Genomic DNA, 11,663 nt, shown 5'->3' with positions numbered 1-11,663 from the left:
TTTAAGATTAATATTAAAGAAAATGTAAACTTACTTCTGTCTACGATATTCTTAGAGCAAACGTAAAAATTGTTTACATTGAAGTTTACATTTTTTACAAAGCTTATTACAACTCACTCTGTCTGTCTGTGCTTATGTCTGTCGGGCCAAAAGTTTGTACACGTTATTTCTCAGACACCCAATCTCGGATCAAGCTGAAATTTTGCACAATTATTTATTTTACCTGACAACTCAAGGATTAATAAAAAAGAAATAACCAATTAGTTATTTAACTACTGGTAATTAAAAAAAATGTTTGAATTCAAGCCGTTTCTTTCTTTTTTAATTTATTTTTATAAATGATTTTTAAGTGTTAGTTTAGATCTATTACAAATTTAATTACATGACTTATCCAAACTAATTGATACAAGTACGCTCACTATAAGCTTTTTTTTTTTAAAGTATTTTTTAAAATGTTTTTCTTCTTAAAATTTAATGTTTGCCTACATGAATCTTTGACGACTTCTGTTATTTGGGCTGATCCCAGCACTGTTTGAATAAGCTCACTTTTTCCTATTCTTTATTTTCAAAGCTGATCAAAAAAGGCATGCTTCTGTTTTTCTATACAATGATAAATGTCATACTTTACCAGTAAAACGTAACATAGAGACGCCAACACTAAAATGCATGAATCAAACATTTCTTTAGTTTAAAAATGCTTCACCTTTCCAATACATGGAATTTAGTATAAACTACTTTAAGTCTCCTCATATTTTTATTACTGTTTTAACTTTTTGTTGAACCGTAGATGTCTTACAATGTATTAGAAGTATTCTTTTAGGTGTCTTGATGACGTAGAAGTGAAAGGACTGCAGGCTGAGCAGTGGACTATTTAATGAAAGGTTGAAGTAGATTGACAGAAATCAATACACTTGGCGGATTGTTACATTTAGACTCTCTGGTATCTGACTTTGTTGTTTATGGGATAAATAGGTCAGTAGTCCAACCCAATGGCTTACATTTTTTTAACACTTAATATTAAAACAGATTTGTGCAGCTGCTGGTGTAATAGATTTGTGCAGTTACTGGTGTAATCGTTTGTGCAGTTACTGGTGTAATAGATTTGTGCAGTTACTGGTGTAATAGATTTGTGCAGTTACTGGTGTAATCGTTTGTGCAGTTCCTGGTGTAATAGATTTGTGCAGTTACTGGTGTAATAGATTAGTGCAGTTACTTGTGTAATAGATTTGTGCAGTTACTGGTGTAATACATTTGTGCAGTTACTGGTGTAATAGATTAGTGCAGTTACTGGCGTAATAGATTTGTGCAGCTGCTGGTGTAATAGATTTGTGCAGCTGCTGGTGTAATAGATTTGTGCAGTTACTGGTGTAATAGATTTGTGCAGTTACTGGTGTAATACATTTGTGCAGTTACTGGTGTAATAGATTAGTGCAGTTACTGTCGTAATAGATTTGTGCAGTTACTGGTGTAATAGATTAGTGCAGTTACTGGTGTAATAGATTTGTGCAGTTACTGGTGTAATAGATTAGTGCAGTTACTGGTGTAATAGATTAGTGCAGTTACTGGTGTAATAGATTTGTGCAGTTACTGGTGTAATAGATTAGTGCAGTTACTGGTGTAATAGATTAGTGCAGTTACCGGTGTAATAGATTTGTGCAGTTACTGGTGTAATAGATTAGTGCAGTTACTGGTGTAATAGATTTGTGCAGTTACTGGGGTAATAGATTTGTGCAGTTACTGGTGTAATAGATTTGTGCAGTTACTGGGGTAATAGATTTGTGCAGTTACTGGTGTAATAGATTTGTGCAGTTACTGGTGTAATAGATTAGTGCAGTTACTGGTGTAATAGATTTGTGCAGTTACTGGGGTAATAGATTTGTGCAGTTACTGGTGTAATAGATTTGTGCAGTTACTGGTGTAATAGATTAGTGCAGTTACTGGTGTAATAGATTTGTGCAGTTACTGGTGTAATAGATTAGTGCAGTTACTGGTGTAATAGATTTGTGCAGTTACTGGTGTAATAGATTTGTGCAGTTACTGGTGTAATTGATTAGTGCAGTTACTAGTAAAATAGATTTGTGCAGTTACTGGTGTAATAGATTTGTGCAGTTACTGGTGTAATAGACTTGTGCAGTTACTGGTGTAATAGATTAGTGCAGTTACTGGTGTAATAGATTTGTGCAGTTACTGGTGTAATAGATTTGTGCAGTTACTGGTGTAATAGATTTGTGCAGTTACTGGTGTAATAGATTTGTGCAGCTGCTGGTGTAATAGATTTGTGCAGTTACTGGTGTAATAGATTAGTGCAGTTACTGGTGTAATAAATAAGTGCAGTTACTGGTGTAATAGATTTGTGCAGTTACTGGTGTAATAGATATGTGCAGCTGCTGGTGTAATAGATTTGTGTAGCTGCTGGTGTAATAGATTAGTGCAGTTACTGGTGTAATAGATTTGTGCAGTTACTGGTGTAATACATTTGTGCAGCTGCTGGTGTAATAGATTAGTGCAGTTACTGGTGTAATAGATTTGTGCAGTTCCTGGTGTAATAGATTTGTGCAGTTACTGGTGTAATAGATTAGTGCAGTTACTTGTGTAATAGATTTGTGCAGTTACTGGTGTAATACATTTGTGCAGTTACTGGTGTAATAGATTAGTGCAGTTACTGGCGTAATAGATTTGTGCAGCTGCTGGTGTAATAGATTTGTGCAGCTGCTGGTGTAATAGATTTGTGCAGTTACTGGTGTAATAGATTTGTGCAGTTACTGGTGTAATACATTTGTGCAGTTACTGGTGTAATAGATTAGTGCAGTTACTGTCGTAATAGATTTGTGCAGTTACTGGTGTAATAGATTAGTGCAGTTACTGGTGTAATAGATTTGTGCAGTTACTGGTGTAATAGATTAGTGCAGTTACTGGTGTAATAGATTAGTGCAGTTACTGGTGTAATAGATTTGTGCAGTTACTGGTGTAATAGATTAGTGCAGTTACTGGTGTAATAGATTAGTGCAGTTACCGGTGTAATAGATTTGTGCAGTTACTGGTGTAATAGATTAGTGCAGTTACTGGTGTAATAGATTTGTGCAGTTACTGGGGTAATAGATTTGTGCAGTTACTGGTGTAATAGATTTGTGCAGTTACTGGGGTAATAGATTTGTTCAGTTACTGGTGTAATAGATTTGTGCAGTTACTGGTGTAATAGATTAGTGCAGTTACTGGTGTAATAGATTTGTGCAGTTACTGGGGTAATAGATTTGTGCAGTTACTGGTGTAATAGATTTGTGCAGTTACTGGTGTAATAGATTAGTGCAGTTACTGGTGTAATAGATTTGTGCAGTTACTGGTGTAATAGATTAGTGCAGTTACTGGTGTAATAGATTTGTGCAGTTACTGGTGTAATAGATTTGTGCAGTTACTGGTGTAATTGATTAGTGCAGTTACTAGTAAAATAGATTTGTGCAGTTACTGGTGTAATAGATTTGTGCAGTTACTGGTGTAATAGACTTGTGCAGTTACTGGTGTAATAGATTAGTGCAGTTACTGGTGTAATAGATTTGTGCAGTTACTGGTGTAATAGATTTGTGCAGTTACTGGTGTAATAGATTTGTGCAGTTACTGGTGTAATAGATTTGTGCAGCTGCTGGTGTAATAGATTTGTGCAGTTACTGGTGTAATAGATTAGTGCAGTTACTGGTGTAATAAATAAGTGCAGTTACTGGTGTAATAGATTTGTGCAGTTACTGGTGTAATAGATATGTGCAGCTGCTGGTGTAATAGATTTGTGTAGCTGCTGGTGTAATAGATTAGTGCAGTTACTGGTGTAATAGATTTGTGCAGTTACTGGTGTAATACATTTGTGCAGCTGCTGGTGTAATAGATTAGTGCAGTTACTGGTGTAATAGATTTGTGCAGTTACTGGTGTAATGGATTTGTGCAGCTGCTGGTGTAATAGATTTGTGCAGTTACTGGTGTAATAGATTTGTGCAGCTGCTGGTGTAATAGATTTGTGCAGTTACTGGTGTAATAGATTTGTGCAGCTGCTGGTGTAATAGATTAGTGCAGTTACTGGTGTAATAGATATGTGCAGCTGCTGGTGTAATGGATTTGTGCAGTTACTGGTGTAATAGATTTGTGCAGTTACTGGTGTTATAGATTTATGCAGTTACTGGTGTAATAGATTAGTGCAGCTGCTGGTGTAATAGATTTGTGCAGCTGCTGGTGTAATAGATTTGTGCAGTTACTGGTGTAATAGATTTGTGCAGTTACTGGTGTAATACATTTGTGCAGTTACTGGTGTAATAGATTAGTACAGTTACTGGCATAATAGATTTGTGCAGTTACTGGTGTAATAGATTAGTGCAGTTACTGGTGTAATAGATTTGTGCAGTTACTGATGTAATAGATTTGTGCAGCTGCTGGTGTAATAGATTTGTGCAGTTACTGGTGTAATAGATTAGTGCAGTTACTGGTGTAATATATTAGTGCAGTTACTGGTGTAATAGATTTGTGCAGTTACTGGTGTAATAGATTAGTGCAGTTACTTGTGTAATAGATTAGTGCAGTTACTGGTGTAATAGATTAGTGCAGTTACTGGTGTAACAGATTTGTGCAGTTACTGGTGTAATAGATTTGTGTAGCTGCTGGTGTAATAGATTTGTGCAGTTACTGGTGTAATATATTTGTGCAGTTACTGTTGTAATAGATTAGTGCAGTTACTGGTGTAATAGATTTGTGCAGTTACCGGTGTAATTGATTTGTGCATTTGTGCAGTTACTGGTGGGGGGGGGGTATCGTAAATTTTGGAGGAGGTTTTAAAATCAAAATATTCCTTAACTGTGCTCTTGGAATTTGGGGATTGTCGTTTGCATTTTTTTTGTTTTGTTTTATAGAAGAGAGGGATGTAACTGCAAAAACCCTTTGGTAGGGTATTTAAAACTAAAAAAAAAACCTTGGCTCTGCTGGGACATGTGATGGTTTAGTATTAAAATCTCAACTAAAATAAACAAAATCAAAGCAAAAAATCAGTCACTAAATTCCCTGCTGGGGAGCGGGGATTTCATTTCGGGGGGGGGGGGTTAAACCATTCCCCACCCCCCGAAAAAAAATCCTGGCTACGCCCATGTATATAATATATATTAAAATAAAATATAGATATGAAAATATTATAAATTGGATTTTTTTTTAATTCACAGTTTCGACTGCCAGATCATGTAGCTTTTGCTCGTGACGATCGTTTCAAGTTCGAATCCTGCTCGCTGCCCTTCCTCATGGTCATTCGGGAGTCTTGGACTAGGATGTGGTAATTTACAATTCTGATCATGGGCGCCCGAAGGGAATCAAGGTGGTGCACTTGGACCCCACCCCTGGATTCTAGCCATTTTTTTGTTTCCACCGTCAAATAAAATAACATAAGAAGATAACATGTTAATTAAATTTATTTTTTTAAAAGTTTAATGTTTTCTAAATGCTATTAAAACTATGAATTTAAATTATTGTTATTTATTTTCATTTCGTTTTTTTAATAATAGATATGATGTGTGATACACAATGTGTACATAATTGAACTATACCTTATGACTTAATATTGATTAAAATGATTCATGTATGGTCGAACAGTTTTGCATATTTACGTTTTTGAAAAATGATTAGCGTTCTTTAAAAAAAATGTTCTTGCATACATTTCAATTTCGATAAAGGAGATATCACTGTTTTTTTTTTTTTTTTAGAACCAAGCTTGAAAGACGAAAAGTAGAAGACCAACTGTGACATTTGTATTCCTTTACTTTCAAAGTAAAAGTAGAAGACCAACTGTGACATTTGTATTCCTTTACTTTCAAAGTAAAAGTAGAAGACCAACTGAGACATTTGTATTCCTTTACTTTCAAAGTAAAAGTAAAGGCAGTTACATCATTATAATGTATATTATTATAAAATTATTTAAATGACAGAAGTCTTAGCCGTTAGCTCGCTAGTAAGTACCTTGTGCCCTTTTAACCAAACCTTTAAACAAAATTTCACCAACTACGCTTTTTATTAATGCTAAGTACCCAGTTTAGGTATTCATGAACTTTTTGTTTAAAGATTCTCCAAATTCTGTTTGGAGAAAAATAGGAACCGAGCTTCAAGTCTTTTGATCACCAGCCCATGGAATAATAGAAAACAAAAATGGAAATATAGCTTTTATATAGCTTAATCATTCAGAATTCTCATCAGCTGGTGTTTTACATAAATCAAAAGAGAACATTCTATGAGGGTATAAACAAAAATAGAGCTGTAAATAATCAAGTCTGTCAAATGTATGTATATTATACCCATATGGTTTTGGTTTGTTTTTTAATTCATCGGTAATAGATCATGATCTGTCAGATCTTATAATGTATATATAGTACTCAACCCAAACGTTGGGACATTGACAGGCTATTCAGGGTAAACGTTTTTCTATGTAGTTATCGTAAATTGACGTATAATAATATATTTTAGAGATTAGAAACGAAACGAACCTGAGCGCAAACAGAACGAACCCAGCTCGAACACCTCATTTTCGACCGAACCGAACCGAACCCGAACTTTAAAACTGATTGATTCAAACCGAATAAATCGAACTGTCCTTACTTTTACCGAACTGAATCAAGATTTTGCAATATTATTGTAAAAAAAACAACAACTAAGTTTTCAGCGACATGATTTGACAGAGATTTTTAATTCTTGGAAAATTCTTCAGCTGTCTGGAGATTGAGATGTCCTTGACTTCTTGTGTGTGCATCCTTTAGGCACCATTATGGCTTGGTTTTATTTGGAATCAACGCAAAGATGTCGTATCATTTAATATTTGTGAATAAATGAAATTTGGGGTTCGGTGAAACAAAAATAAAATTCTGCATGTAGAAACTACCAGGTAAAGTGGATAGATCTTTACCTTGTTGTGACGCAGTCAAATAAGACGATATCTTTGATTTTTATACAGCCGTCAGTGGCTTTTTTTTTCTATAGAATGTAAACTGCATTATAAAATTAAATACGTAAACACATTAGGCGGTATTAGTTTTAGCCGCGAAGAAAACCTCGATAAGTAACGGCTAGAGATTAGAGGATTGGCGAGAATATTTACGAAGAAGGGACAAAAAAACGGCGGTAAGAGTATGTTATAGAGTTGCTCACATTATAAAGAGTGAAATGAAGCCTTTTACGACGGTGAATGCGTAAAGAGTGGTTACTATTAGTAAAGGAATCCATGTGTTATAAGGGTGCATGGAAGCCGCCACCTTTTTTTTTTTCGCATGGCAATTCGAAATCTCAATAGCGTAGCAGAATTCAAAATGTCCGAGGACGTACCAAATATCGCGTAAGTCTTTGTACTTATTCGCAGTACGAAATGCAATTTTAAAAGCACAGAGGAGATAGTTGCTATGAGGAGCTCGCATGAGACCATCACTAGCAAAGACCTGTTCAAAGTAGTTCCAGACATCATTGAGAGAATGTTTCTCTTATTTGGGGGATATTAGTGGAAGTAGTTCCAGACATCATTGAGAATGTTTCTCTTATTTGAGGGATATTAGTGGAAGTAGTTCCAGACATCATTGAGAATGTTTCTCTTATTTGGGGATATTAGTGGAAGTAGTTCCAGACATCATTGAGAATGTTTCTCTTATTTGGGGATATTAGTGGAAGTAGTTCCAGAAACCACCACAAGTATGGTTGGATGTCGTATAGAGTAACGTCTGTGACAAACTGTTGTATCAGGACCATAGGATGATGTGTTTAGTACTGTCCATTTGATAACGTTTCAGGCTTAGAACCATATAACGTCTTAGAATTCTCTGACAGAAATAGAGTCCGAATAGAAAAACGTTTTATTTACAGCGAAGTGCGCTGGCAAGCAGAGGAAAAGTTCTAAAACATTTTTTTTTATTATATAAAACATGAAACGGACATTTGTATGACAGAAAAATGTAAATAAGTGCCTCAACGACCCCTTATGGTTGTGGGATTTGACTTTTTAAAGTGACATCATACTCTATCTAAATGAACTCAACAACAAACTACAAGAAAAAAACATTTCAATTTTGAATGTAATAGCTGAAATAAGCGATTTTAAACGAAATTACAACTCTTCATTTAGTAGGCCTTACAGACTAACATCTAGATTTAGTGATTCAATTGGGTGTCTTATCAATGATGCGGAATTTTCAGAATTAGGTTTTGGATAAACTTCATACATCCCAAGAATTAGTGTACATACTCTGTGGCAATTTACGTTACGGGAGATGATCTTTTCCCTTTGCAACTTCTAGTGTGACTAAAGAGGCCAATCCTTGATACACAGCTGCGATCACACCTGTATCTACTAAAATCTAATAAAAGTGTATTGTTCTTTATTTAATGTTTTTTGTATCTTTTCTGATATGTGACCAACGACAAATGTCGGAAATTAAAATGGCTCGTCTGTACGATGTATTTGGCATCACTGTTTTATTTAACAAATTAAACTGTACATTATTACACGTGAATGGTTTTTGCTGTTATCTAATTTCTTAATATCTAACCGAAACCGAACTTAAGATCTGACCGAACCGAACCCAAACTATACCTGTTATCGAATCAAACCGAACTTGAACATAAAACTTTAAATGTTGGGTACAAAATCCCATCTCTGATATATACATATATACACCCTTTATTTTTTAGCTACCTAACCCTAACCCTAACAATGAAGGCAATCATTCTTTTAACCATTTTGCTGGTCTCTTGTGCTGTATATGGTGAAATGTCAGCTGAAGAAACCAGAGCAGTGAATGAAAATAATGCTGTAGAAACAGAGCTGGTAAGAGTTTTTTTTTTATTGACTCAATATATATATATATATATATATATGTAAGACATAATTTGTGTAAACCTTTTTTAAATAATTTACCAATGTATCATTTGCATATTTTGTTAATTAGAATTTTTTTATCTTCCACAATTTTAATGTAAGATTTAAGTTAATAAGAAAATAAGTGTGCAAATTAAAAAAAACATAATATTATAATGTTGATTAATACTATTAGCTTTTTTTTTTTAAAAAAAAGTTTAAAATAAAACAGCATTTCGAAATTAAGAAAATAACTCACAAAATAGACTTAATTTTCTCTAAGTTAAACATTAAATTGAATAACAGAGGAAGACCGGTAACATTTTTACCTAATCAAATTAGTAACTTTCTTTGAAACCTGTTTTATTCAAATATTTTTTATAATTGGCCTCCTTCAGTCGTAGAATGACAATGGTACACTACAAACACTTAAGGGAGATGAAAACCTGGGCATTGTTTATGGTCGGAACGTTGTCGCCCACACAGCAGTCCCCCCCCCCTCTCTCCGCGCAGCTGATGTGACCAAAGGAACGGAATATCCGATACAGTTTGGGATCAGTAGCGCCGCAGGCTCTGTTAGGCTGTAGCACGGTGTGCCACAATCTGCCTAAGGGTCACCAGCTCCTGATATTTCCTCTGGGTTGTCTCCCGAAGCCTTTCCCGTGTTTGAGTATAGCCGCAGGGCAGCGGAGGTTTGGATTCAGAGTTTTCCTTCTCCTAGATGGGTAGCCAACCAAGGCTAACAAGCCCCTCCTGCCTGAAGCTTACTAGTTTAGGCGCCAGTTGCTCGCCTTTGCCCCTTCTCCTGTCTGTGGTAACGGTTCCGCCAGGCTCAGTAACTGAACCGCTCGCGAAGGCTAGGAGTTGGACTGGTTGTCAGAGGCTGTTTGAGACGCATGCCATTGGAAGCATTTTATAGGTAATGATGGGCTTAAGACCATTACTACTTCCGGCGTTAACAACCTTGCGGAACCTTTTTTATAATACAGTCACCATAAGTGTGCAACCATTGGGGATTTTCACATATGGCAGTAAAACTATAACTAGCTAGCTATTTGGTGAATCTTGTGTACAGAATAAAGGAAGTGATCATAATCTATGTTATTTTAGAGGTCTAGGAGAGTTTTTGTGCACATTTTTAGAACTGCAGAATACAATTTTCTATGCACAAAATAATTTCAATATAAGGGAATCATTAGACTTGCACTCTAAGACTTCTACATATTTCAGAAAAAAATACTTTATTTTCTATTCAAACATATTTTCTGAGCATTTAATCTAATCAATAGAGATCAACATTAGAAATTCACATTTTTTATTTTCAGGCTGAAAGCACTGAGAAAAAGAAACGTGTAATGTATGGTTGCAGTTTCAATTCTTACTTATGTATATAATGATACTGATGTAAGTTTTTTCTTTTATTTTACTGTCTGAATTTATATGTCTATGATGATATTTTTTCTGCAATTAACCCATTGTTTTAATAAAATACATTTATTAGTGATAATCATCACGCAGGCATCCAGGACTGGGCAAGTAATGATAAAGTGTTACTTACCATTGAATATGAAACAAACAAAAAAATGACCTTCTTGAAAAAAAAACAAATTCCTTTTTTATCTTCCTTTTTAGATAATTAAATTTTATGTTAGATTCGTAAGTTGTAATTAACTAGTAACACTTACACTAATAAAACATTAATAACACAGAAAGAGTCAATAGTTTAATCATTTGTTTGAATATATTAATATGTTTATATATGTTTATGCCATTCTTTCTAAATACATTTTGGAAACATTTCTTTTTCAGAACTTTTAAGCAGACAGTAAACTGGCTGACATTCTGGAAAATTCGAAATTCGTTGTTTTAAATTTAATAAAGCATAAATAAGCAAATTCACCTTCTAAAACTTGTTCTTAATCTATTCATTACGTAAATTAATTGTGTTTGTAAGAAAACTTTTTATAGCCTTTTCATTTTCTAATTAAATGCAAGTAGCTCTCACAACTCAAGTACTGTATGAACGTAAACTCCAACAGAGAATTCAATTATTTGGTATTCAAATCAAATGAATTTTATTTTCCTCAAACGAATCTAAATTCTGGCAGCGTCAGATAATGAGCATTAGAGTGAAAGAGGGAGAGAGAGAGAGAGAGAGAGAGAGAGAGAGAGAGGAGAGAAAGAAGAATTTGATAAATAGACTGACAACATGAAGACACAGACACAGACATTAATAAAGACAGAGAGACAGATAAACAGAGAACAGAGAGACAGACATACATACATACAGATAGATAGGTTGATAGATAGATAGATAGATAGATAGATAGATAGATAGATAGATAGATAGATAGATAGATAGATAGATGGATAGATAGATAGATAGATGGATAGGTAGATGGATAGATAGATAGATAGATAGATAGATAGATAGATAGATAGATGGATAGATAGATAGATAGATAGATAGATAGATAGAGAGAGAGAGAGAGAGAGATAGATAGATAGATAGATAGATAGATAGATAGATAGATAGATAGATAGATAGATAGATAGATAGATAGATAGAGAGAGAGAGATAGATAAATAGAGAGAGAGATAGATAGATAGATAGATAGATAGATAGAGAGATAGAGATAGATAGATAGATAGATAGATAGATAGATAGATAGATAGATAGATAGATAGATAGATAGATAGATAGATAGATAGATAGATAGATAGATAAAACGTCCTCCCAAACACACTTCTGACCTGTCAATTCGATATCACTTTTCTCTCCCCCACCCTTTTCGCTCCGCCCCATACAAACCTC

The 11,663-nt window shown here is 34.5% G+C and overlaps 1 long non-coding RNA gene across 4 annotated transcripts; it reads left to right on the top strand.

Annotated features, from left to right (window-relative positions):
- The first annotated feature begins 957 nt into the window (after window positions 1–957).
- LOC106078007 (uncharacterized) lies at window positions 958–10,743 on the top strand. Of its 4 annotated transcripts, XR_008775716.1 has the most exons (6): window positions 958–972; window positions 5,190–5,296; window positions 5,724–5,787; window positions 8,683–8,818; window positions 10,174–10,252; window positions 10,658–10,743. It is a non-coding gene; the product is annotated as an uncharacterized LOC106078007 (long non-coding RNA). The 4 variants fall into 4 exon arrangements; XR_008775717.1 differs by lacking the exon at window positions 5,724–5,787; XR_008775718.1 differs by lacking the exons at window positions 958–972; window positions 5,190–5,296; window positions 5,724–5,787 and adding an exon at window positions 5,948–5,968.
- Window positions 10,744–11,663: the final 920 nt, after the last annotated feature.

The sequence above is a fragment of the Biomphalaria glabrata genome, chromosome 1, assembly GCF_947242115.1.
Source record: "Biomphalaria glabrata chromosome 1, xgBioGlab47.1, whole genome shotgun sequence".
NCBI lineage: Eukaryota > Metazoa > Mollusca > Gastropoda > Planorbidae > Biomphalaria > Biomphalaria glabrata.
The sequence above is the reverse complement of the archived record's forward strand: the minus strand, read 5'-3'. Positions and strand labels throughout refer to the sequence as shown.